This window comes from Pezoporus occidentalis, unplaced genomic scaffold (assembly GCF_034315485.1).
Source record: "Pezoporus occidentalis ecotype Australia unplaced genomic scaffold, CSIRO_AGI_Poc_V1 ctg100, whole genome shotgun sequence".
NCBI lineage: Eukaryota > Metazoa > Chordata > Aves > Psittaciformes > Psittacidae > Pezoporus > Pezoporus occidentalis.
In genome coordinates, this window is record NW_026912780.1 from 1,206,280 (window position 1) to 1,229,860 (window position 23,581).

The 23,581-nt window shown below is 41.8% G+C and overlaps 1 protein-coding gene across 1 annotated transcript in view; it reads right to left on the bottom strand.

Annotated features, from left to right (window-relative positions):
• The window catches only part of PRICKLE1 (prickle planar cell polarity protein 1), a 64,109-nt gene that overhangs the window by 32,179 nt on the left and 8,349 nt on the right, over window positions 1–23,581 (bottom strand). The gene's annotated exons all lie outside the window — the stretch shown is intronic.

Below are 23,581 nucleotides of genomic sequence, written 5' to 3' on the forward strand. Positions count from 1 at the left end.
TAGTTTTAATAAAATTGACCAGGGCAAAATAAACCCCAAATCTACACTGTTGACAGGCTGATGTGGACATAGCATGTGGTCATAGCATGCAAGTTAGAAACAGTTTTGTCTTAGGGCTTTATTCCATCTCATCTAACATTTATATATCCTCTCCTTCCATGCCCCAGGCAGCAAAGAGGTCTATCTGAAGAAGCATATGTGGCTGTGACTTGTACACAGGTAGTCTCTCTCCCTCTCTTTTGTCCTCTCCCTCCCACCTCCCTTCTTTTCCATTATCTTTCAATTAGTCACAGGAGTACAGCAAAACGCACAGTTCTCTGATCCCTTAGATGATCTTTTACCTATAAACTGTAGTACCTGCCTTTTCTCCAGGAGCAATCTTTTCAGAAAGAACCTGCTTTTCAAAGAAGAATGAAGGCAACAAAACTGGAGGAGTAGGCAACAAAATTAGGCAGGAATTATTATAAATATTCATGCTAACAACTCCTAATAAAAACACCAGCCTTGTTTCCATCAAAAATATGCAGAAAGGACTCTTTCAAAGCTTAAAGGCAAGAAATCGTGTGTAAGTCTACCACGTGAGTACTGCTATGCTTTAACACAGCCAATGTGTACACCAGCAGTCCCTCCTCTGCAGATGCCCAGTTTCTTTAGCCCTCAACACTTGAGTGTCAGAGGCACCCTGTACAGAGAAGTTTTTGTGCCTCTGTAAACATGTTGTTTACACTTTGAAACAGAAAGCATTTCAATATAAAACCACGTACTTTGGCCCCATCAGCTGTACCTCCCCAGCCACCCACTACCATGCTTTGCTAGAGGATTCTTTAAGCCTGTGACAAAGGAAAGGCTTTTTACTCCAGTACTTGCCAGGGATCATGCAGCAATTTCCCTCCATTAGCAGTTAGATGAAACATATTAACTTCTCCCTTTAGAAGAAATTCTAAGCTAGTATTACTGAAAAGTGATCCATAATCCCCAGGGATCCAGCAATGTTTAGCTGGCTTTACAGGAAGAAAAAAAGCTAGTGTTAAGACTCCCAAGTTTAGGAAGTACTGCATGCTCTTCAGAGCCATGAGTTTTCCACCTATATTGCATACATCTGTTTAAAACAAGTCATTTTCAGGGCATTTAATCACCTTGCCATTGTGCATTGGTTTTGGCAAGTTTTATAGTAGAAAGCTATGGGCCAGCAGGCTAAGATGCAGTGATTTCTAACTTAGGGAGAGCAGTTAATTTATGCCACTCTTCCACTGCATACATAAGTGGGGACCTGACTGACAAAACAGCTCTATCACAAAAAGCTTACTTAAGATTTCATCAGCTAATATCTAGATGATAACACTGCTTTATCTTCAGTACAACCTGTCACTTGTAACTTTACTTGAGGAAAAAGAAACAAAACATAGAAAGATTTTGCAATGTTCAACTTATCTTGAAACATCTCTTTACTGGACCAAGATACAGCAGTAAGTGTTTATTAAAAACAAGCAAGCCAGGATAACGCTGGAAACAGGACAAAGCAAGATTTGGTATGTAAAGGTTTATCAGAAACGGATGGATTAGGTTTTCTAAAATAGTTTCTACTTATCTAGAAGAGCTGATCTCATTAATGTCATTATCTTAAGTTACTCCATTATTACACATTTGGGTTTTCTCACATTGCTCATCACCTCCTAAGCATGTCTTCCTAAGAAAAGTCTTGCTGGAGAGTTCATTCCATGGTGTTAGTAAGAAGAAAGCTTTATGTCCTCTTCTGCAGTTTAAGGTTCACAGCTGCCCACTTGTTTCCTGGAGAGTGCTTCAAAGTGGAACACCAGGCCAGTCCATGCAGAAGTTTGGAACGTCCACAACTTACATATGACTCTAAATGGAGTCAGGTGAAGGGAATAAGACGTCAGGCAACATGCCTTTTGCCATATGGCGGCTAGGCTCCTCACCCAGCTCAAGAACCAGTACTTGAAATGGTAAGGCACAAAGAGTTACAACCGTTTCAGACTGGACCCCTGAGCGCATGCATCTGCAAAAGACATGCGTGCCTACACTAAGCAACATACCAGAAAGAGAGATTCATAAGCTAGTGGAGACTCAAACGCATAAAACCACAATGAAGCAGTGCAGCTGGATGTTCAGTCTGGGCCAGCAATGATATTGCTTCATTTACATAGCTCTTGTGACACTAAACTTGGATGTCTCTACTGCATTCCCCAACAGCTTCTGCTTCCAAGCGCAGCCAATCTGAGAACACACATCTGGGGTCTAGAAATGTTCAAAAAGTTGACAGGATGAATCACCGTCTTCCTGCCAGCTAAAGGATGGAAGAGATTTAACCACCCTCTTTCCCCATCCCCCATCCTAACAAGCAGCTGCGATAGCCAGGAGCAGAAGGGAGGATTCAGGCGAACTGAAGACCCAGTGCAGACAGTGTGGATCTGGAAACATATGCTCACCAAAGAAAAAAGATACCAAATTAAAAACAAAATGTTGGAACTCCAAAGCTGGCCAAAGGTCAATTTAAATAGGACTTCAGTTCTTGACAAAATGCAGGAAGAATTGCTGCTTCCAGTTAAACCTTTGAATACAGGTGAGGCTATGGTGGCTTTAGATGCAAACAGCACTGATCTAATGAACAGCTTAAAACTTATGCTGAAGCTATATTTTAATTATTTCCAATGGGATAAATAATCAACACAGTCAGCACTGGCAGTGTTGGGGAAAAGCCAACACCAACGCAGCAGATTGAGCCAGGACTTCAGAAATTGGGAGTAAAGCTTCTTAGGGAGGCCTGTAGCCCTAGGCCAAAACACAAGGCACTGCTGCACAGAGCAGGGAAGGGAAGGGCAAAAGAAGACAACTTCCATTAAGACACGTAAGTTACTGGAACTATGTATAGGAGTGAAAAGTACTGGGAAGAGAGGTCTGACCATACACTGGAGGCTGTTTGAGACTGCTTTCCATTTCCTTCCTCTTTCTTTCATATTAGAAAGTTAATATTGAGGCAATTCAACCACATTTTCTTTGTTTTGCCCACTTGAAGTGCTTTCTTTTCGAGCACAGAAGGCAGGAGATGGAGGAATACCAAGTGTCCTCCCACTTCTGCTCCCTGCACTCTGCTGTGCTGTTCTGGAAGACTCTGGTCCCCAGGCTGCAGCAGTGCTGGGAGATTCCAGGGCCTGGGACAGCAGGAGCAGGCTTTGTAACAGCATCTGAACTTCCAGAGGCTGCCCTGGCAGTGGACACAATCCTGGGCGGAGCCACCTTCCCTCAAAAGGCAGAGCTTTCAGAACAGCAGGCCAGAAAGCTGTGATACACCGTGGTAAGAGAGGATGGGCTGCTCACTCTGCTTTACACACAACCAGCACCTTCTACTCACGCCTCTACCCAAGAATTAGGGATGCACAGCACCACCACCAGCTTTTGCAGATTTCTTTCTGCTTAAGATCTAATGGGGGATCAGCTCTTGACTATTCTGTGATGGCAACAATACCCCTGGCAGCCTGCATGGCAAAAGGAGGACCTGCCCCATCATCAGTTGTACTATTCAAAGTGACACTACAGGCCTTAGGATTTCACTCTCCAAGGCCATCTCAAGTTTTTACAACTTCACTGCAATACTGATCCAGACATATTCCCTCTCCTTCATTTGAAAAGATGTAAAATGAAGTAATCTCAACAGTTCGGTTACTATTCTCAGGACAGGACTCAGAAGCACAGGGAAAGATCTTGCGCTAGGACAACAGGGAAGCAGAGTACACAGACTGAGATTTACAAACAGGCTCAGCTTCATGCTTTTGCTATGCATACAAGTTATACACTAAATGCATGTATATGTAGGTATACACTTACAGAGGCAAGACTGTACACTGGCAAGCTGATTCCAGAGTACTTAAGGACACCACAATAGACAGGCTGAGACAAGTTAAGTAATAACACAATTTAAAAGAGCACGCTGACAGCTAAAAGATGCAAAGTAGTTCATTCTGAGAAGTACCTCCATCTATTTTATGGTGGAATAATTCATTTTGTCTGCAGTAAAATTTGTTTTAGGCTTCTGATAACTTTCTTAATTATTTGTGTGGGTACAAGATGAGTTCAACCTGAATTAAGTTAACTTGAAATCCCTGCCAAGCTTAACAAACCTTAAATTGCTGGGTTTTTTTTTCTTTATTTTATGGCTAGAACACAGATAGCTATAGTTTGTGTAAAGCCATGGCTGCTTTTCTTAAAGCACTAGCCTGCTAGCCAGGTGACACCGGTCCTCCACCAGCCACCAGGTTCACTGTACTCTGGACCTGCGAGCCAGACATGGGCTAGTTAAGAAGAAGCAAATCCTCTTCCACTTGGACCAAAAACCATCTACAGAACTTACATTTCATAATGCTTCACCCACAAAGAAAAAGGTTAACCTCTCTCACTGCCAACCACAAAACAGGCTTACTGAGTGAGCAGACTCGCACTCATTCTGGCAAGTGGCACAAAGATCTGTTTTGTTTCCACCACAACTCTTCCAGTCACTGGAAAGACTGAATGCAAGCACGTATCTGTGACCACATTTTACTTCACCAGGGCAAACAAAACACGGATAATCCTCTCCCTAGCAAGAGAAGAGATTTCTGGAGCTCATCTTTTGAGCTTTGTTTGTGCTGCATTTCCAGCGCACAGCATTAAGCACATATGAAATAAATTGTCAAGCAAGACTACTTCCCCTACATCTCCAAAAACCCCCTCAAGAAATCCTGCATCTCAAACCACATCCTTATTAAAAAAATTAATAAGTACATAGTCAGAAGGGTGTGTGCAAGCCACTAAACCAAAATTCCTAAACTTTAATCCTTTCCAACAATTAAACATTCTGCTTCTGCCAAGCCACTTGGTCCATGTGTTTCACTTTCTTTACTGCACAAAGAAGAACGTGGCTTCCTCCATGTCACAAAAGCAGTCTGCAGACTTGGCATTTATAGTGTCCTTTTCTGAGTAACCTTTTCTTATTTTCAAATCATTTTCATACTAAAGCTTTGGGTCTTGTCTAATAGAAAGCTCAGGTGATTGTGTAAGCATTAGCTCATGTATCATTGTCATAAACAGGATTATCTGCTTTTTGTTGTTGCTGTTGACAAAACAGCTGGGAAAAGAAAGGTTTTTGACTTGGATTTTCTTCAGATTTGAAGGATGGAGAAGAGAGCATCTTCCCACATAAAATGGTAAGATTCTTCTCTCTTGAAAAGTCTAAATTCTGAAGAATAAGAAAAGCAATTCGGCCAAACTGCTTCCAGATTTCAGCACTTCATTTGAAAGATCAATCTCTTTTCTGAGAATCTAAGACTTGAAGAAAGTATAAGTATATATTAAATGTCTTCTCACCATGAGGAAAAACAATGTATTAAAAGGAGAACATTTTAGTTAATCATTAAAGAACTAACTAATAACTTTTAGTACTTCAGTGATGTAAATTTTGAAGGAATTCCTTTTCTTGTCCCATACCTTGGTAAACCTTCAAACACACATGCTTTGGAGAACCTGACCACCAGTCCATCAAGATCTAGGTTTCTAACCCAACACCTTTTGTACTTAAGGCAAGAAACCGCTATTTAAAAAATACATACTACTTGAGTGCAACTGTTTTTAGGCCTCCTGCTGCGAGGTATGAAGCAAAGGTGGCTTGAGAGCAACTTCGAAAATGTCTTCTGCAGGCTACCTTTAGAGGAATCGTTCCTGTGGGTGGATATACGTAAATAAGAGTTCCTGCTCCTCAGGGTTTCCATATGGAAACATTTACGAAGTTACACCAGCACAAATAGCTGCAAAATCTCAGAACAAACCTTCTCCTTCAACATTAGATACTTCACCTCAGATTTTATTTGTAATTACAATGTTCCACAGGAAATAATAACCACAGCCTTAATTAGGTAATTAAACCTGTTCTTGAAGACTTATGTAATGCAAAAGAACAATCATGCAGATGGAAAAGTTTAAACCTACTAATTATATGCATGCACAAGTTACGAGGAAAGGCTTCTTTCTTAAATGTCTTATTTTAACCTTGGCAAAATCACATGTTCAGCACCCAGCTGTTGTGCATCTCAACTGAAGAGCTTACTAATGCAAACCTTTCATATCACTGTGCTGCACTATAAGCCACACTTATTGATTCTCAGAGTTAGATGACTCTGAAGAAATAAACCAAAGATTCACCAAAAAAAAAAACAATCTTAATTCTGCTTTCTAGACCTTCTTGTGCTTAGATGTGCCATAAGTTTAGAATAACTTATCTTTAATTAACTGTAGATGTTCTTTCCCTACCTGCCCATCCCACCCTTCTCTAAGATGAATGTAATAAGGATCCTGGCTGCTCATGAGGCAGCTGCTAAACCATCCTATTTCAGAGCTATAAAAACTACAAGGATTAAAGAGGGTGGGGGGAAATCAAGTACAATTACTTTTCTTAGTGGGTGTTTGTTCAGTTGTAAATCAGCTCTGAAAATTTAAGTCGAGGATTTGCCTCTTATTGAGGAATCTTACAGATATCAAAGGGATTTTAAAATGGGTACTTTTCACTTTCATTTGCAACTTGTTGCTCAAAAAACGTATAGTCCAAGTTTGGATCTACATCTCAAAATTAACTTTCCTATGATCAGCCTGTGATTTCATGACTATCTAAAAAGGATAACTGCAGTTATACCTATTTGTATAGGAATGCACTTCCCTAAAGCATTTAGATTAGTTTACACCAGTGGTATTTTATGGCAAGTCAGCCAGTTCTCAAAAGCTTTTCAAGTAGGCTTGTCCTGCCTCATAGAACTTCGACCACCAAAGGAAGGAAACACTGGTCTTCTACACAGCTCCCTCTACTGATTAGATCTTCAAACTTTGTCACATTGCAAAACATAAAAGACCGTTCAGCCATACAGATTTTATGGGAGGCCGGAAATACTTGAGTGTTATTATATAAATAGTTAAATAACAAGTCTCAGGGCAGGTAGAAAAAAAAAAGGCACCCAAACAAGTCAGCCTTGTGTGCCCAAAAGCCACCCTGTTCCATGAAACACCTGGGGGGAAAAAAAGCAACTCAATTTACATGTCTCCCAATAGGAAAAAAAAACCCAAGACCCTAACCATAATGAAACCTCATGGTGAAGTCCAGCTTTTCAGAATTGGGACACTAATAATTCCAAACTGACTCTCATTTACTAGCCAGGGTTTCCCAGAAGTATCGAATAATTTGAGGTTCTTATCTCAAGAACACATAGGCATCTGTGTCAAGAAAAATGCAAACCATCTTGTCTATAAAGGAAGCGACAAATAAAGAAAAACAGAAACCAAGCAACTTCCAGAAATCCTAAATTGAGTCCCATCCCTGGAGAACAGATGCTACCCATCACATTGCCATATTTATCGCAACTTCAAATGATTATACTTTCCTTTTCTCTTTTCAGTAAAAACTGCCTGAGTATAAATGTACAGGCTTTAATTTACAAATTGAAGGCTGATCTCTCAGCATTAAATACTGACAAAAAATTCACCATACAGAGAACTATAGTGTCTAGAACTTAAGAATTCTGACAAAGACTTCGGTTGTAATTTCCTCCTTTTTCAGTCCCATGCAAAATCTTAGCAACATTTGTTACCAATAAGGAGTACAACTAGACAGAAATCTTCTACCGAAAGAGACCCATATTTGGGAAAAACTCTACAGATCTATCATTGTGGGTCTAAATTTTAAGCAAGTCATCTGCAATGCAACAGAGAAGACAAGACAAGAACAGTCAGAAGTTTTACACTAGCCAATCACCTGGGTTTAATTTGACTTTTGAAAAAAGTATCAGTTAATAACCTACTGCTTATCAGAAAAACCCTAGCTTGCTTTGACCTAAGAAGCTACAACAGTAGACAAGACCTTCTACCTGACCTAAGCAGCAAGGAGTCACTTGCACACATTTAGATGACACAAGAGTACTGGTGGAGTAAGAACTGTGATCGTCAGCATCTGTATTAATACTTCAAAATTACTAGTATTGCATGGTCAGATTGTATCTGTTCTTTCAGCTGAGTCCTTCAACTATAAAATCTATGTACATCCAACACTTCCTTAACATCACAGTTCACTCTGCAGCACGTAAGACTCAACATATGTTCTCTTCATTTTTTGCAGCATATCAAACAAACAGTGGTCAACAACTCCTCTTTGATGATGGTTCTTCCCAAGTATTCTTCTTGCTGCTTGAATTTGGTAAATTAGTTTGTGTTTACTCCTGCCTCTTGGGTCCCCCAGTCCTGTACTGGACCAGTAAGTACCACAGAGTGGAGCAGTAGACCTCCTTTCTCCGGGTGAGTGACATGGACTGAAGTATCAGTGGTTTAACAACATGAGACCACTCAGCATACACCATTTAGTATTTTATTTTACGATCAATGGAAGTAGCTACTAGGTGTAATAAGACTTGTAGAGAAATAAGAAACAGTGCTATGCAGCTGCTTATGCTGCAGCTCGAAATCTGTGTTTCTAGCAGCAAGACTACCCTGTGAGTGCTTACCCTACTTCTGTAGCCAGGTTCTGGTTACTGTAAGGCCTTTATCTTGGCCTTCCACAAACAGATCTTCAATTACAGCAAGCATGTCCATATGCATCCATTTTTCTTACTGTAATTCTGTTCAGAATGCCTTCCTGTTCAAGTTTTTTCCTACAGGTAGCCTGAAACTCACAGAACACATGCATTAAAAATACCAGTTTTAAACACACTTCTCCCAAGGAATACCAATTATGCCCAGCTTCAGGTATGTGATTGTCCTTTGGGAATGGCTAGACAGAGCCACCTCCTGGCTAGACAGTAAACAGAACTTCTGTAAATATACACCTGAATGTCTGAACAAGCTATCCACCAATTGCAAGAGAAATCCTTTGTGCACATGCAAGGGCCAGTTTCAAAGGATGGTCTTAATATCTGCATACTACAGCTCCTCAAATCAACTAGTTAGTAACTACATGGATGATGGAGAACAACCCATCCTGCTTGCTACTAGGTTTTGGGGAGGTATTGACATGGTGATAACAGCAACTCTGGAGTAAAAACCCCAAGCTATATACCTACCCTGCTGGCTTGAGAAGCACTGACACAGCATCAATTTGTCCTTAACAGAAGTCCCAGAAGAACATCCATAGTCCAGGAAACAAATTGCATGCAAACCTAGTCAGTACTATGAGTCATCCCACCCCACAACCTGCTTGATTTCCTTAGGCATAACACAGGGATAATTAAACTCAGTTACCTTGACTTTCCATCAACAATTGATAAAAACAAGTAATAACTCTGTTTCAGGGATCTTGTTCAGACTATATGATTAAGTTAACACAATGAGTTTAACCCTATTTAACTTCCTGAATGCCTCATGCTGTGGATTTGCTTTTTAAGAAAAGCTCAGAAATAAAATCCTTAGACAGTATTCAGCCTTTTGCTCCAGTGGGTTTTCAGAGCTGTAATTATTGCTTCTTAGAAGTCACTATTAGAACACTTTCTAAAACTAATTCTCTACACAACCCATACACAAAGGTCATTTTCATATTTCTATTGACCTGGAAGAAAGACGGGAGCATGGCCAACAAGCTGCCTTCTGTACTTGACCATATCTCTAAGATTCCTTGTTAAACCAACACTCAGGACAGCTAACAGATGGGAAAGGTTACAGATAAATGGATTTTGTTCATTTAACAGTCTTTGTTAGTTTTTCACCCTCCTAAAAAAAAGGAGTATTTCCATCTCTTCTGAATGGCTGCAAACATTAACCCACCTGTAAACGTAAACAGTGCAAACACTACGTTTACATTAGTGCAGGCAGGGCAAGATACCACAACCACTAGTCTGAAGCCCAGCAGCATAATGAAATATAGGGGAATAAAAAACTTGCTATGGCAGTGAGTACAATCTGTCATCAGTGTCTTCTCCGGATTGTGAGTGCAAGCACTAAACAACTGCAGCTCTTTGAATCAGGCTTTATTTTATATTGCACTACATAAGCCCTTACCTCAGAAAGACTAGAAGCCTTTAGATCCTTTAATTACAGCTGAGCAAATAACTTTCTGTTCCCTTCTTAGAGGCAGATGAGGCTCAGAAGTCTCTTAAAATAGACTCTTCAGCCACCACTGGGGTGATCTACTCTCCATATTATCACTTTAAAAAAATTGATAGTTTTGACCCTTGAAGCAAAAAATCCAACTTTCTCTGTGAAATCCTCATGAATTGACCTTGATACATAAGATCTTTCAGCAAAGGAAATGTTCTGAAGAAGTGTCAAAACACAGGCTTTCCAGAGCCTTGGTTTTCCTGCATACCACCATTTGTATGATGGCAAGAGCAGGCACAGCCATTAGCAACAGGAGCTGCTTGTGGTCCTGCACCAGCCTGGATGCTGTTTCAAAGAGGATCACATATACCAGGATTTTGGGATCTCAGACAAGAGCAGTGCTCGACCAAGGTCAGCAAAGTGAAGCCAAGCACTCTGGTCCTACACTAAGGCTGCCATCCCCTCCTACACGGGTGCATGAGCAACAGCTCTATCATTGGAAGCATTTCACGTAGGCAGTCTGGCAAGTCACAGATGTCACTTTTAAGTAACACAGACATTATTCATAGCCAGTCACTGCTTGCTATCTACAGATAACTGATTGCATTCAGACCAGATTGGAAACAAGGTTGGCTAAAAAAAAAAAAAAGAAGAAAAAAAGAGCCAGACAATCTGTTCTCTCAGAGCTCCAGCCATTCCTGCACACAGAAAGTGGGAAAGACTTGGACAGCCGGGACCCACACTTTAGCACAATAGCTGCTCAAAGTCAAGAATACAGCAAGATAATGCATTACTAGCCAAGCGCTGTAGAAACCTCAGCAACTAGTGTTTGACTTTGCTTTTAGTGCAGCTGGAGAATCTGACAACTTTATTTTCCAGTCCTTACCTACTCTATTTGCGTAATTAATTATTGCTGTTTTAACATCAGACTTTCTGCACAGTGTAACACTAGAAGAGATCATGTGACAGTTCAACTGGACATGGGAAGATACATAGCCTGCTTTGCATTTTTTAATTGCATGAATAAATCTGGTGCCTGGGTTTTTCTTCTTAAGATTTATATTTAAGAAAATACACAGGAAAACTTAAACACAGCAAGAACTGCATAGATCTCTGGCAATGCAGAGTTCCCATATCAGCTCATCATCACTTAACTATAGGTATCACCTCAAATGAACTGATTTCTACACCTATTATATTCTTGGCTTCTTTGCTAAAGCATGGTGTGGCCTACTTATTACACAGCTGCAGTGGGGATCTCCCTTCCCTAGGATATAATAAAATAATTTCTGGCAAGTACTACATAGCCACAACTTGTGTAGATCAGGTTTAATCTCTGTTTAGTTAAAAAATTCATGAAGTTTGCTATCAGCAGTTTTTGGGACTCATAATACACACTGCAGTCAACAGGTCTGCTCTCTGAAACAATACACCAGTATTTTAGAAATGTAGTCATGTTCACAGTATTTAAATACAAAACAAATCAAGCAGTAAGTTCAGCGTGTTTCTAACCACTAGATCACAAAGTTGAACAAAATGTTTTACGCAGGTATCTGTAAAAATACAAATTCATGTCAGAGCATTATCCTTTAAATAAGTCAGCTAAGTTTAATACTCTGTAACACTCCTCTTCCTCAAAGAACTCATCTCTGTCAGTACAAACTCCCAGTACTTGGTAAAGCTGAACAAGGAAGCAACACACAATTTGGCAACACACTTCCCTACGAACTCTCAGATGCAGAGCGGTGAACACATGGTATGAATACATTAAGCTTTCTTTAAGCCTTGTTTTTCTGCTTTTGCACACCTGATGTATATAAGAAGCTGTTTATAAACACCAGACCCGAGTTTGCATCTGCGGGCCCAATACCCATCAAGCAATCAAACTAAGGACAGAACACACAGAAGATGTTTACAAAAGCATAGACCACAATCACACTGAAGAGAAACTAATTTTAGCATTCAAGATCTAGCAAGTGCCAGCAATTTTTAGAGGCTGGTGACTACTGTGAAGCATTCCTAAATCCCTTGCCACTGTCCCAACCCCAAAAAACCAAAACACACCCAACCACCCCACCCCCGAAAAAAAAATAAAATAACCAAAAATTTCAGACTGGAATTAACTTCATCCCCCTGCCTCTCACACATTAAACAAAGGCACTAGGGACAAAAGTTCTCAGATTTTATCTACAGGAAGAATGCTAAAAAAAAAGGTCTGTCATGTAGGAGACTTCAGCTTTAGTAATTACTTCCCTCATCCAAAATCTAAAAGATCTCAGTATTCGGCTTTTTTTCCCAGGGTATGTACTCTTTACATGCCATTTGGGTTTAGACCCATCTTTTTAACCATGGTGTAGGCTGAAACCTCCCCTGAGGTGGCAGAGACCTACCCAACCCACCCCACACTTCATCCCCTCCACTGGGGAGGGCCAGCAAGTTTTGGCATGAAGCCAGGATGACAGCCATGCTGATGCAGACAAGGCAGGCAAAGGGTTCCATCCCCTAGTAATCTTTGCACCACCAAGAGCGCTAGCCACATGTAGCATCCCAGACTAGCTTATCTCTGAGGACCATTTCACCATTACGAGAGTCACAGAAGTGAGCCAAGTAAAAAGAGCAGAAACAGAAGTAGAGCGCACCTGCAGAACAAGACAAAGCAAGAGGAACAAGAACTGGAAAACAAGGACTCTTAAGACACAACTCAAATCCATCTATGTCAGGGACATTGCAAGGACTCTGCTAATGATCAGAGAGCTGGAGCAGCTGTCCTACAAAGACAGGCTGAGAGAGTCTGGCTTGTTCAGCCTGGAGAAGAGAATGCTCTGGGGAGACCTTAACAGTCTTCCAATACTAAGGGGGCCTACAAGAAAGCTGGAAAGGGACTTCTTACAAGGGCCTGTAGCACCAGGACAAGGGAGAATGGCTTTAAACCGTAAGAGAGTAGATTTAGATTAGACATTAGGAAGAAATACTTTACTATCAGAGGGTGGTGAAGCACTGTCACAGGTTGCCCAGAGAAGCTGTGGTTGCCCCATCCCTGGAATGGTTGGACAGGGCTCTCAGCAGCCTGGTCTAGAGGAAGGTGTCCCTATCCATGGCAGGGAGGTTGGAGCTAGGTGATCTTTAAAGTCATTTCCAACTCTAACCAAATCAACTCTAAGTTATGATTCTTCCTCTGTGCTGACCACATGCAGCCTCCTTGTGCCAGCCCTGTCACTCAGCTAATTGCATGGTGGAACTCTGTGGGAATTTGAACAAGCAGAAAGTTAACTTTGCCAAATGAAAGACAGATAAAAAAAAAGTGAAATTTCCTGTTGATTTGATTCTTTGAACAAGTTCACCATGAGGTCAGACAAGCAGTAATACCACTGCAAGGGAAAGACAGACCGCAGCAGCACTTATCTAAATAGCACTCTAAGCCAGTGGAACCAGGCCCTCTGTGAGCACGCTTTTCCCTTGGCAGTTCTCAAAATCATTATTGTTGTATCTACCCCAAATGATTCTGCTTTCACATTCAGAATGACACCCTGAATCTTTCTCTTCTTTTGCATTTGCACATGGGATAGGGGAGGAAGAAGGCACAAAAATAAATTTACTGTAGATAGGAATTATCTGTTTGTATTAGTTGTTTCCAACAGTTCTACAGTATTAGTTGTTTCCAACTGTTCTACAGTTAGAAACTGAGGTTGTTTCCAACAGTTCTACAAAAGCATTTGTACTTTCACCTGTGGGGAACACAGCCAGTAGCCATGCTAGGTCTCATACAGGAGTTTTGTATCAGGCAGGTGTGAATGATAAAATAAGTCTAAGGGTCCAAACCTCAGTTTTCTAATGATCCATAGGTGTGAAGACTGAGAATCTGGAAAGACAGCTGGTCAGTCCTTACCTCCCACATCTTTACTGTGTTCCCATGAGTACCATTTTCCTTCTGTCATTACTACTGTCATCATCAAGGACTCAAGTGCTTGAGTGGGAGAAGAGCAGACCCTAGAGTCTGGACAAAATTAGCCAGCAGCAGGAAAAAAATATGCAGTATTTTAGATGGAAATAAAACTAGTTACTTACATTTAATTTTCTGAATGTCAACCTGACAGACTGATAAGAAAAAAGGATGAGGGAGTGGGGGGAAAGGGGGAAGGAAGGAACATCCACACCTGGAATTCCTCAATTCTTTAATGGATGCTTTCTTAAAAAAAAGTACAGATGGAAAATGTACTTTTGGTGGAATAAACACAATCTTGTGTAAATCTGCCAAAGTAACCAATACTTGCCAGATGTCACTCTATAATGGTAATTTAACGTATTCCATAGCAGTAAGTACAGTAACATTTTACAGAACAAGCCAAAAGCAAGTTAGATTAACAGATGCAGCTTAAACACAGACTAAAAATTGAGCACGAACACTTCAAGAAAAACAACTTATTTTTTTAAAGTGACTTTTTTTTTTGCCTTTGTTGGGGTACAGATGTTTGATTAAAGATGGATTTGTTCTTAAGGGAGAAGTTTCCAAAGACTTTGCCAGGAATAGTCCAAAGTTAAGTCTGATTATTTTTATGCAAGATGGATTTACCCAAGAGTTGCCTTCGTGAAACATCAGCTTAGAGGAGTTAAGAACTTCTTCAGAGTTGGACATGATACAGAAGATGGCCTTTCTCAGTGGTTTAGATCTTTGTTGTGTTTTATGAGGCCCAGCAGTACTCCATACTACTTGAAGCATTTTGTCCAGATGCTGCCCCGATGCACCACATGGTGGCTTTACAGAAGCAGCTCACAAACTAGATCCATCATGAATTCAGTCCCATTAAAAAAGGCAGCCAGTGGCACCAGAGCTAGACATTCTACACAAAAGAACAGGGAATATTTTAAGTTTTCATTAAAAAAATGGTTTTATGAAGCAAAGAGGTTGTGTGAAGACAGCAATCACCAGCAGTCATCCATGTAACATCAGCCCTCCAGTGACTTTGAGTTTCCAGAAGAAACAAAACTACCCTGTCCTTGTTTTTCAATGCATTTCAAGAAACATGCTTGACATTTAGTACAAGCTTCAATGAAGGTGAAGAGCTGTCTACCCTTTAAAGAGACTTTTAAAAGACTGAAGCAACATTGAGATGAGAATGATTTTATCTACATCACTAGGTTTTCCTTGAGCTAAGAATCCTGCCAAAGGTTACTCTTGCCATGGCACAAACACTGAACTACAGCATGTCTGCTGTGGACTGCTGCCTGTACCGTCAATTTTTGGTATTCCTGTATCACACTCTTTACACATCAGGGTACAGACAGCACACTACCCACTCAGAGGTGAAAGAATCATTATCTAATCTATATAAGCTTCCTAGAATTTACATTAAAAGACTTAAAATCAAAAATGACATGACCACAGTCTGTCATCCCCTGAAGGTATATGTCACACTGCCAGACATGATTAGAATGTGATAAGAATTTAAAAAACACTACAGATCATGTACACGAAGCATTTTCAGGCTTATGCCTTATCAATCCAATCTACTTCTAGCTTTGTAATTACAAGAAATGGTCAGTCAGACAAAAATTACAGTAAGACATTATGCATTTTAAGTTCCAAAAAAAAAAAGTATCTGTACTTTTAATTGCAAAGCGTATTTGTTAAGAAACTTTAGTTATTGCAAGAACAACCCAACTGTTTAAGGCCAGTTCCATTCCTCCCTTGTTCTGAAGGTCTCTTGTCTATTTGTCAGACATACTCATTACTGGGCAGAATTATTTCTATTTGTTATCCACACTCTTTTGGTGTAAAATATAGGCAACTTTGATCCCTGAAGTCAGTTACCTGACCAGGTCGCTCAAGACCAAGATAATTACAGGCATTACACATTTTTTCATTATACACTGAATCCTGAAGTGCTGCAACTGCTGTTGATGTTCAAAGCACTGGCATCTCTGATGCAACTGTGTTTTTATTACTTCCTCACATCTAAAAGATTTAAAAAAAAAACAAACCAAGACCTTGCAATTCAGGTGAATGAAGCTATGCATCCTCTGATGAAAACCAAATGTTAACAGAATAATATTCAGAAATTTGGGGCTTTGGTCCCTCAGTACCCCAGCACTGAGCTCTTCTATATGGTAATTTTGATGCCTCATGATTGCATGATAAAACTAGTATTTGAGCTTTCATGCAAGGAAAGCCTAAGAGACCTCCTGTTTTCTAGAAGTGCATAGGAGTTAACCATTTTTACTTTTCAGCTGAGGGTAGTGGTGGTTTACTCTTTACTTACTTACCCTTTGCCATTGGCTAATAAGTACTTCCCACACTGTGCTCATCTCCACATATTCCACACCAGTAAGGTCTGAGATTCAGAAACATGCTTTTCAGGGTCTCTCATTCCATGTTAAGTTTCAATCCATTTTAAGACCTTTAAGATGCTCAGCACCACAGGTCCAACTCTATTACCCAATGGTCAAGCTACATACCAGGAAATTTACATTCCATAGTAGCTCTTGCTTCCACATCCCTGTATTATGCTTTTGCCCAGTCAACAGGCAACTAGCAGTGTACTCTGTTCAAACGCAGAACAGGATGACAGCAAGAAAATAAACCTTACAGGAGGCCCACAAATTGCTTCATTTTTACCAATGTACAGAGTGGAACTGGATGTTCCCATCAGCAGCTTATTGCTATAACAAACTGAAAAGCAGGTGCGAACGATAGGGACTACTAGAGCTGTGCAATCAGAACCTGATAGTTTTGTGCAATTACAGCTACTTACAACAGACAAGACCACTTAGAAATAGCTGTCCTTAGAGTCTGAATATAAATTTAATACATCAGCAACAAATAGCTGCGAGGAAAGGATGTGGAAGAGAAAGGCAAAAGGAGGATAGGATTCCTCAAGGACATTAAACTGTTGCCACACACAAATACCCTGTTAAACACTGACCAAGGGTTTGTGTGCCATGTGAGAGAATGTTAATTGTTTACAGGTACTCCGGGCTGGAGAACTTGGATGAATACCAGGAAACAGCATTGAGAAAGTCCATTGTACCATTAAGAAGGGAGAGGAATCGCTGAAGGAGGCACTTTCATTTAAGCCCATCCTGCTAGTTCCTAACCTAATTATTTACCACTGAGGGTTTCCTTTCCCAAGATTGAATTCAAAGAACAAAAAACCCCCCTGAAAGAATGTTTTCTTTCTCTTGTGGGAAGAAGGGTACAAGAGGAGACAGGTCTTGTTTAGTGTAGCACTATCCAGTATTTGTAGAAGATAAAAAAAGCCTTCTGGGCTATTTGAGAACAGCTTCAATGCCTGCCATTCAGGTGATTCACTTCAGCACCGCTGTCTCACAGCCCCATCAGAAAGTCTACAAAGCTAGTAACACTTTTCACATTAACAAGATAATGCTCACAAGGATTTAGCTAAAACCTCTCAAACCATATGCCTAAAATCCTGAGAAAACCACAGTTTTATTTTTAAACATTATTTTGGTCAAGTTGGCTGGATGCCCGAGCTCTGCAATGCCAGCAATTTCTCCCCCTTTCTTGTATGCAGGAGATTTTCTGAGTACTTAGCATTTCACCCGAGTGCAATTCTTCTACAGTTAGATTAGTTCAGTCCAGGTGGAGGAGCTCACTATGCACACAGCTCAGGGTTCAGCGCTCGATGGCTCTGATCCACAAATCTTCCCACCACAGGCTGCACAGGCTGTCACCCTTTTTCTTGTTGGTCCCTTACTTGACGATCACCTGCATCTGCAGAAAGAGACAGACACTGTATTGGAAGGTACAAACCACCTGAAGTCTCAGTAGCCTCTTGAGGTGCCCCTACTCCTTCCAAGGCCATTTGAGGGAACCTGTGGCAGCTGCTACCTGCATGCCAAGCAGGATTACACTGCAGGCCTGAATTTTGCACCTGCTCATCCTTCCTTCAAAAGACAGGCCAACAGTTACTGACCCCCAATGTCTACCTCTGCCACACAGTTATTAACTAAACATGCTTCTCCTGCAGTCTAAGGCAAGCCTATCTCACTCCCACACCTTCAGGACGGGCTCACTACAGCACAAAAGCTCCCCAGGAATGAGGGTGATAAGGAAGCATCCCTTTAACTATTCAGCAGAGCCCATTTCCTCCTCCCTTTGCTGTCTCTATGGCTGGTTAAACTAGTTTGGGCAGCTTACCAGGGGCCTACAGAAAGACATCAAAGTGCTTGGTTTTCCTCTTGTCTCCTGCATTTCTGGAGTGGTTGTTGTCAGGCTTCTGCCTACATCTACACACTGGCACCACTCATACCCTAATGGAGCCTCCACCTCACAACAGGCAACACACATCCTTGTCCTGTCAGAGAGTCTTCTGGGGATTGAAAGCCTGGTGAGGAAAGGCTTGCCCTCTGGGCCTGGAGCACCACAGCCCGCCAGGCTCCTGATGTACCCCTCCAGTCAGCTGGGGCAACCTGAGGCTGAAGGCTTCCTTTCTATTCATGTCCTCAAGCTCCATCCACAAAGTCACAGAATGGGCTGGGTTGGAAGGGACCTTAAAGCTCATCCAGTTCCACTCCCTGACAAGGGCAGGGACACCTTCCACTAGCACAGGTTGCTCAAAGGCCCGTCCAACCTGGCCTTGAACACTGCCAGGGATGGGGCAGCCACGTTCATCTTCTCCCAGCAGAGGAAAATAAAGTGAGATGTCACCCCAAAAGATGTACACCTACACCTATCTTTGAGCTGAACATACGGGTTGGGACCTTCAAGCTTGTTCTCTTTTCCTTTGGGTTTCAGTATGATTTTTGGACAGGGGAAATCAATAGAGAAAGCAAGCAGAGGAATGGACTCCTCTGCTTTTTGCATTGGCAGGTTGCCGCCTCTCCTCCACATCTATTTATTTCACTCCCAAATTATCCCAACTTGAGGGAAGTGAAAAAGCACACTTGTGATTTCGCTCCCGGTGTCACAGCAGACAAGTCTTACATGAGCCCTGAACTTCAGTCTCGCGATACGAGGCGGACGCGCTCCGAGCGCCGCAAAGCTCACCGCAGCAAGCACAGCCGAGCTCCCTCCCTCGCGCCCCGCACTGCTCCCACGCCAGCTCCCGCAGCGGCGGCGGCCCCACGGCTCCCTGCAGAGCCGCGGCTGGAGCGCGCCCAGCGCCAGCCCACGGGCGCCACCTAGCGGGACGGGGCCGCCGGTGCCCCGAGCCGTGGGGCGGGAGGCAGCGCCGCTCCCCGCGCTGAGGTGAGCAGGAAGGCGAGCTGCTCATCGACCTCCCTCCCGTTCGGGTATAAATTAATCCCCCGTCACAAGTCACACCAGCCCCGCGGCTGCAGCTCCACCGCACCTCTCCCAGGTGAGGAGATGCGAGTCTTCCCACCAGGGCCATAAAGCTCCTACTGGAAAGTCTAACAGCCAGAGCCCTACCACCACAGGCTACGGGTTTTCCGTACGCCACAAGCCAACCAAGTACATCTGCTCTCTTGGAGCCTGGGCGCAGTGTTTGTCTGACCAGACCTGGCTGCTGCCCTCCCCGTGGCACTTCCCATCCCGCCCCTGGAGCCACCCTCGGCAGGGGAGCCCAGGCAGGCACTATGACACCAGCCCGGTTTTCTCTGCAAAACCTGAAGTGCAGTTAGCAGTCATAGAATAGTTGGGGTCGGAAAGGACCTTAAGATCATCCAGTTCCAACCACCTGCCATGGGCAGGGACACCTCACACTTAACTATATCACCCAAGGCTCTGTCCAACCTGGCCTTGAACACCACCAGGGATGGAGCATTCACAACTTCCCTGGGGCAACCCATTCCAGTGCCTCACCACCCTCACAGTAAAGAACTTCCTTATACCCAGTCTAAACTTCCCCTGTTTCAGTTTGAACCCGTTACCCCTTGTCCTGTCACTACAGTCCCTAATGAATAGTCCATCCCCAGCATCCCTATAGGCCCCCTTCAGATACCGGAAGGCTGCTATGAGGTCTCCATGCAGCCTTCTCTTCTCCAGGCTGAACAAGCCCCATATTTCACTGTTCAAGTGAAAATGGCCAGATCTGTCATTAATCTTGCAGATTTTTTACCCATGCAGTTTCAAGGTGACTGTTCCCAAGCATTTCTCCTGCAGACAGCTTGCACAGCACTGACTTGAGACCCACCTGTGCTTTCTCAGGCAGGAATGCTCTGCCCTCCATGCTGGCAACGCACCTTTCGGTGCTGACCTAGCTACAGAAACGCTTCAGTTTTGGAGCTGTGGATCTCAGGCTTTCTTATGGAAGTATCCTCAATGCTCATCTATTGTGTTACAGGCACAGTGTGTGTGCATGCAAGCTCACATGTCTTCTGACCTGTTCTTGAGGGCCAAGTTCATAGCTATACCAAGCTATGTGTGTACTTCGGTCAGAAATTTAGGGATAATTATTTTGCAATGTGTCCTGAGCTTTATTCCATTAAAATAGCACAGAACAAACTAACTTGTAGGTGAGGGCTGGAACTGTTCCACTGGAAAGAAAACTGAGGCTAGCAGAAAGCTGTTACACATCAACAGAACGGACTTTAAGTAGTAATTTTGGAAAGATGTCAAGAGGTGTATCTTTTCTATGTACCCTTCAACAGTGTACCAACTTTTAATCATTTTTACCTTCCTTAAACAGGATGCAAAGCCAGATAAAAGCTTATGGCCTGTTGGCATTAGTTAAAACATTTATTTGCCCTTCCCCTCTTGTCCTTAACACATGCATATTCTTAAGAGTTTTAGACACTTTTTACAGTGTACATCGTGACATGGACCTGTAACTAACAGAAGCTTTACTCAAGTGTAATCTATTCACACTCCTGATCCCGTTCATTTTTACATACTGACACAGAAGACATGGTGCCAAGCATCTATCAGAGGCCTCTTGTCAGAAAGCATTTGACGATGCCTGGAATAGGCATATAGTGACATATTCAGTAGTCACAGTTTTCAGGATACCTACATACAAATCAAGACTGCAAGCAAATGGCTAAGGACTACTTCCTAATATTTCCCTTGGGTTTACTGCTGCTTCCCAAACAGATTCATGTCTTGCAGAAGTGTTGTACCATCAGCTCTATATTTTGTGGTAAGAACTCCTCAAAACTATCTATAAACACGTACAAGCTCTAGATTTCCAAATAACATGTCTATTTGCTGAGGTCAAGTCTTAACAGCAGCAGTATCACAAGAAGCAGAAAGCTGAAGTTTCTTCACAAACTTTAGTCACTAGCTTCATTATACAACATTGACTAGCTGTCAACCACCAACTAATAAAGAGCCAAAGCATGCTCTTCTATTCCCACATCTTTTTCAATGGAAGCTGCTTTGTCCATGAAAGTTGTATTGCTTGGCAAAGACTTCAGTCTTTCTTCAAGCTTGCTGTACACATCAGTTTGCATTAGAGAGTCATTTTCCCAAATTCTTACACTCTAGCCACAGCGCCCTTTTGTCTCTCTTGTACCCAAAGATGACTTTTGCACACCAGACGTTATGCTTTGAAAATACTACCAAAAGTACTTTCTGTTGCAGATACATACTGCAGCCTACACAATAATAACTCTCAGAAAAGCTGAACAATGCTCCAAAAAAATGGTATGACAGAATGAGTTTCATACCCATCAGATTTAAAATGAGTAAAGCCTGCCACCAGGAAGACCGCCTGCACACTTCTGCATTCAGAAGGCTGCTAGTTCCCCACTCCACAACAAAGACAGCTCTACCATAATAAAGCTAGGAAGTGCATATTTGATTGACTAGCATATGTATCCCTATCGTCCACCCTTCTCTGCCCCCACCATTTCTCATACCAGTTATAAGCAAGCACAACTGCACATGATCACAGCAGCTCACAGCAGCAGTGAACACCACACCTTGATTTAGTCTCCATCACCACGCTCCCTCACTGTTTGACAGCTATACTTCCAAAAAGACATAGTTAAAGCTACAATCAACTCACTATGACAGATCAACTATCTAAAATGCTTCATTTTTCCCATAGTAAGTAATGCAAAACTTAGCACAGGCAAAGCAGAACTCACTAGTAGAATTAATAGCCATAGTCAAGAGGTTTGAAGCCAGTTGTGCACCACCTCTGTGGCTGTGAAGCCACACTGAAGAGGGAGGTCTGCAACACTAAAACCCTGTGCAGCACAAACGTCTCTGGCATCTTTTGTCTCTGATACTTCTCCGATACATAAGGTTACTACATATTAGCAAGCAGCTTCTTGGCTTTTTTGTAGGGTAGGGGATTCAAGTTGAAGGCGAAAGCTCAAGGACTGAACAGCAAAAGGGGCTAAACTCCACAGGGTTTTCACTCTCATCATAATCAAGTTAGAGATAGATTTTAAGTGACATACTAAACCTACCACATTCTTCAAGTTTAAAGAGAGATTCTTTTATGGACACCTGCTATTTGCTGCTCAAGCAGAAAACAAGAATTCAAATGAGCCAATAGATCTACTCCAAGTTAAAATACATCGCCAGAGTCAACTATTTCATGTTATTTTTTAAAACTAAAGAAAGAAGCAGTCAAAGCAACGTTTCAGTTAGGTAGAGAATGCTGCATTAATTTAAAAAACTAAATAGTGGTAAAGCTGGAGTCTGTTGCACTGGTTAATGAATGAGGCGACTGTTTTCAAAGATATCCACACATGTACAGATCATAGCTAGCATGAAAAGTTTTTACAGAGCTGCTGTATAATCTCATTCAGTTATTTGACTACTGATGGTAATTAAGGACCATATTCCATTGCCAAAAAAATAAACAAGTGTGAGCAGCCACCAAAACTTAGGCAATGGCAGAAATTGTGTGTGGATATTCCAGGTTTATTGCCAAGTACCTCACTGTTAAGAGAAAAATTGAAGTTGAAATAACTTCTTGAGTACGTACAAAACACAAGAACGGAGCCAAACACTTTACAAGCACAGGAAAAACAGCAATCAACAAGAAAGTTTTGTTTGTGTAGAATTAGTATCTTGAACCTGGATAATGAGGAACAAGAGTCACAGATTAGAACTACTAAAGCAACCAAAAACCACAAAGAAAGTTTAAGTTGTATGGATAGAGCCAATCCAGCCTTCTTTCCTGCAGAACTTGCACAGGAATACAGCTACACCCCAGACTTTTTTGGATCTGACCCTAGTAAAGCAAGTACTTTACCATGCATATTGCTTATTAACTACCAAAACTGATGTAGTACTACTGAAGTATTAAATCAAAGAAACATGCACCATGATTAGGGGTACTAGCTGTAATGTATTATATATGAAAATGAAAAATTATGTATGAAGAGAAACAAGCATAGCAACCAATATCTACAAACTAAAGTCACAGTGGCACACTGAACATTTTTAGGTTAACCAGACTCACTTAAAAATAGAAACCAGAGGCTGGGCTCTTCTCTCACCCCATTTTACATGTCTTTACTTCCATTGATTTCATGTGGAGTTCTTCACAATTTATGCCATTGTGAGAGGAGAATCAAGCCTTGTGTGTTTGAAAGGAAACAGCAGACATGTTTCTCACCAGAGTGCTGGGGGAGATTTAAAAAAAACACA